Here is a 5,642-nt window from a genome sequence, read left to right as displayed (position 1 = left end):
GAGTCTTGAGCTTTTGTTCAAACTCCTTAGACTCCTCTAGTTTAGGTAAGAGCTCGGTTGAGGGGTTCCACTTAGTGGTACCTGCAGGACCGATGCGACAAACGATGGTATGTTTCCAAGGTATCTTCTTAATAGAATAGGATCCCTGATACAAGAACGTGTCGGTTTCACGGTCGACATAGATAGACTCATCTTGTATCATATTAATTTAATCACGTATCCATGGGTCGGAGCTACGTAAGGGACAACACAGCGTATTGGTAGATTTAGTAATATTAACATAGTTCAACAACTGTGCGATAAGTTGCCAAGGTGGGCTAGCCCACGCATTATGCTTTGATAAGTCAAGTTGAAAAGCATCACCTTTAGGATGAGTCAACGACCTATAGTCAGAAACCTGTTTGTTATGTTCTGCGGCGAACATATCAATAGTAAATGAACCCCATCTTGATTGAGCGAGATTAAACCATTTCTTATTAAGCATCCAATCGGTTGCTAATAACCCTTTAACTGTTTTCTGGTAGTCAGGGACAAGTCAAGAGAGCATGTCAGGTAGATGATTATGTATTCCTGGTATGTGTGTAATGCTAAAAGCGAACTTAGCAATAATGTCATGCCAGCGGCTCACCAACTGTGAATCAGGGTTCATGTCCTTTAAATATGTTAAATACTTTTGATCACAGGCGACACTGAAGTAACTTCCATAAAGGTAGTCTTTAAACTGTCTTAGCGCAGTAACTAAAGCAAGGAGCTCGTGTTTAACGATAGGGTAATTCCGTTGACTCTTAGTATAACTCTTGCTGAAGAATTGTATGTAGCGCGGTTTCCATTGATCGTTTGGTATAGCACTCCACCTACCGCTCGACCCGAAGCGTTGGTTGCTACTCGGAATGGGACGCCATCCACAGGGTATTGCATGATGGGTGCGTCCACTACTTTATTTTTGACTAGCTTGAATGCATCATCACATTCCGTAGTCCAAAGCTTTCCCAAAGGTCCTTTGTGCAGCCGTAGGTGACTGAAAGGCTTTAAGTAATGAGAATGATGAGGTACCGAATCCGAGAAGAAGTTAACAAACCCACACACAGAGTTCACATCTCTTTCAGAAATCGGTGTTGATAAATCCAACAGAAATTGTTTCTTGCCAGGATCAATTTGTACCCCTGCTGCAGATACCTCGTAACCAAGTAAGTGTATAGTATCTTTAGCAAAAGAACACTTGTCCTCGTTAATCTTAAGTTTGGCATGGGTTAGTCGCTTTAAGACTTTTTTTAACGAGTTTAGCATGTTCATGTGCTGTCTTTATAAAGATAACTATATCATCTAGATATACTGATACGTTATCCGACAGGTCTGCAAATAGTTCCATCATAACTTATTGGAAGAAAGAAGGTAACATGTGAAAGCCTTCAGGTGCACCTTTAAAGTGGTACTTCTTACCTTACCAAGTAAAGGAAAAGTATTTCCTATGCGGCTCAAAAATTTGTAATTGATGAAATGCAGCTTTTAAGTCTACTTTGGAAAAGATAGTCGCACCTTCCATTTTGCGTAGTATCTCGCTTATCTTTGGTAAGGGAAAACTATGTTGCAGAAGTAGTTTATTGATTGGCGACAGGTTTAATACTACTCTTGTTTTACTACACGTTCCATCAGCTCTATATTGATCGACCGATAAGAGAGCTAAGTTAACTGGGGTTGCATCATAATTGATTTCAATTAGACCCTGTTTTAACCAATCTTCAATTTGGGGTTTGACAACGTCTTTGTGTCTCCAACTCACGTAGTTATGTGAAGGACACTTTAACTTAGAGAAGTCGACGTTTGTCAAGTCAAGCTTAACGTACCCGCTAGAGAACTTAGACATACACCAGTCGGTTATTGCAATCTTTCTGTTTTGTATAATTAAGTCCATAATTATATCGGTAAAGTACAGAATCATATCATTTGCTTCACCTTTCGGAGGTTTAGGTATCTTTAACATGTTATCATCTGACTGATCTTTATTTGGGTCTAGCCCATTAGGCAGACCAGTGAGAGTTATATCTAAACTGAGCAGATTAGTCATACCAATAATCAAACCGTATTTCTGATACATGTCAGTAACGATTAGGTGAGTCTTTACTTCTCTTCTATCTGACAACATTATGTGTGCATAGTCAATGGCTTCTTCGCAAGTGGTAACTTTGCCATTTCCCAAGATTAAATTAGTTGTTTCGTTATGGATAGCCATACCTGTAGCGTAGGCTACTCGGCGTGAGACAGCAGAGACATCAGCCCCCGGATCAATAGGTGCTATAACTTTTTATCCATTTACATAAACAGTTTGAAATATACGTTCATCTCCTTTGGTATAGATTTTATCAAACCTTTTCTCGTAATCTTGCTCTAGTGCACACATATGGAACTTTCAGTGCTTAACTTGGACGTCCGGTATGTCCTTGCAATCTTCTTAACCAACGTGTTATCTCATTTGATCCTGATATTTTAGACTGACCGGAGGCCGTTTTTCTACATACCCATGATTCACTTCTTCCGCGGCAAACATCTGCTCCATACGATAAACCCATTCCCGCACTGCAGATACATCTGCCTTGCCTTCATAGACATCAGTTTTATTGAGCTTTAATGTGGTCCTCCCGACTGCAGCTCGTTGCGGTCGACCTAACAGTTACTGTATCTGTTGCTGTAGCTCAGCAACCTGTTGTTGATATTGTGCCATGTTGGCACCCTCCACTTGTTGCTGTAAGTTAGCAACTTATTGTTGATATTGAGCCTGGCCGGCCAAATTCTCCCTAATTTGTACCAAATCGGCCTCCATGTTATGGACCCACCCCTGCTCAGCCGATTGGGCCGGCTGGTTTGGCGTACTGTGTCCCTGACCCGACATATATTAATTTATGCTCTCTTAGTGATCCTCAGCTGTGGCAGCTTGGGCGTACCCCAACGTGTCCGAGACGTAACTAACTCAGAGGTCATCGGAGGTTGCCTGGGAATACAACTCGACTCAATGGACAGCACAAATCCACTTACCCCTCTGACGCAACCCGCCTGGGCCCACGATAAACCATCACTGTGCCTCCCGTACAGTACCTATGCTCATCTGAAAACTGTACACAAAGCCACGGGCGGGCGTACACCCGACCATGTAGCCCTCCGCCAACGCTGTGACGACATCAGGAAGAACTCAACAAAACGTTGGTCCAACAAGGAGATCGCGGCAATGGCCCGGCGCTAATACTACTACCAACTGGTTATGGGTAAACCGCCAACCTCAAACCGAGACACAGCCAGACACGACAGCTTCAATCGCTGCTTCGAGTCTACACCAATCCGGCTCTGTGCTATGATTGTAACGAATACGTACATGTTCACATTGCTCGACTACCGCACCGACGGCTGTCTCTGCCCTGTCTGCCCCGGTAGCCACAAGTTCACTACCAGCCACTTTACCTGCATCCAACAACTGATTCGACGCATCCTGGTAGGCCCGAAACTGCCGCCCATTGGCTCTGACCTCCTTCAGCAATTACAGGAGTGCCACGACTTCCACGGTATCTGGACCCTCCACGAACACCTTGGATCTTTTCTCCAGCATGTCGAAGAACCACCGTACCCTCACCCGTAGCTGACACATCAACAGATGTTCCCCATACTTCGGCTAATCACGCTGTTGAAGTACTACTTCCAAATATCGGCTCAAACCAAATCATCGCGCTTGTTGGTTCCGACTATGATACTTCTGATCCAGGCTAGCCAACACATACCGAACTCATCCGTGGTCTGGTGCGGCATTGGCTTACCTCCATCCTTGCTATGACGGATAACCTGGTCCTTCTCGGTATTTCGTACTCTGCACTAACCCATTTCGCGGCACTACACGGCGCAGACCCGATCCGTACCACAGAGGTGGGTACTCTACTTAGTAGGTCAGCAAGCGAATATATGGAACATTCGATAGTAACAGTGTTTTGTCAACACCGGCCCAAATTGACTCAGCACATATCTTCCATTGTCAACTCACTTGGCCCAAGCTTCAAACGGGAATTTACTGACCACTTCTTCCCATCAATATTTCCTGAACCACTACAGCGACTATGAGAGCCATAACATATACTTGCCATTTTTGAAATAAATAATATTATCCCTAACGTTTGCGAAGGTTCAAAAGCGGAGCCACAAGCAACCCTGGGCTTTTAAAAAAAAAAGGCCCTTAATTTTCCCACAAAGTGAGTTTCTACTAAATAACCCGTTCCAAACGCCGTTTGATCCACTGGGATAAATCCCACGTTAGCACGTCCGCACGTCTTCTGAGCCCAAGTCCTTTTAATCCTAGGACTGTACTACAAAGTCATACTGATAGCGGGGTACCTGGTCCTACCAAAGTTACAGCCGTTATCACACTTCCTTGTTGCTGAGCGATGTTCGTCGAGACTATCCTTGAAGAGCCCCTTCAGCAGCTTATATTATAAGGTCCCTCGAATTTCCTAGAGTTCGGTCCTTCTTCTCCAAATCCCAAAAATCGGCCCAAAAATGATTATCACAGTTTTGACGCTAAAAATTCCAAATTCCCAAATTCGGTAGTAGTAGCTTTATTCTTAGGTTTACGATATAAGCAGTCTTTAGTCCTCGTCGTCCTTGTGTTCCTTATGTTCTTAGTGAAAGTCTGAACTCTGACGCTGGACGTGGACTGTTTTTATAGTCCGCCGGGACCTATCTCTATCTATTCCCGAACGAACTTGTACTACTAACATCCTAGGCTATTAACTATAACTATAACACTCGTAGTGAGAGGGAAAGGCACGGACCCAGAAAACCTTCTGTTACGATGTTCTCGAACTTTCTCATGGCGTCATCGTCTATGTATATTCGTAAACACTTTGCTCTGTTCGTGAATATACATAGACAATTTTATTACGAGACAATTTTATTATGACCCATGTATAATGACGCTCAAAAATCATCAGGGCCTGGTTATATACGATTAACACTGGCTTGGGCCCTGAAATAAAACCCAATATGAATTTCTGGAATCACGACTCTATCATCGGGACCCGCCAAAATTCAGGGTACCGAAGAGTCTCAAAAATTCATTAGGAGTCCCGAAGCTCCTACATTTTGTTTGAAAAAAATACTCTTATAATATGTGTTTCATGTTACGACGCGGCCCTTATTTTTTACAGGTGTATTTATTTAAAGGCCATATTTTGGGGATATATACATTTGAAGTGTATATTGAGGTCAAGAGACCCAAGCCATTTGAGGTTATTATATCTATATATATATATTTATATATGTATATATATTATAAATGTAGTAAATACACATACATATACTCATACTTCATACATTTGCATACGATCACACGGGGCACTCTCGACCACGTTGCATAGACTATATATTGTAGAGTAGCAATCACAACGGCAACTTTTTCAGTCCACTCTCTCCAAGAAATCACCATAGCCGACTTAGCAATATGTCTGAACGTAAAGTCCTGAACAAGTATTTCCCCCCGGATTTTGATCCTTCAATCATCCCTCGTCAGAAGAAACCGAAGAATGACCAGGTATGTTCGAATGTTGATAACGTTTTCGCATCTGGAACGAAATGTATATTCAAATTCAGCTGCGATATATATATATATA

This window comes from Sphaeroforma arctica (assembly GCF_001186125.1).
Source record: "Sphaeroforma arctica JP610 unplaced genomic scaffold supercont1.33, whole genome shotgun sequence".
Lineage (NCBI taxonomy): Eukaryota > Ichthyosporea > Ichthyophonida > Sphaeroforma > Sphaeroforma arctica.
This window is presented reverse-complemented; position numbering follows the sequence as displayed.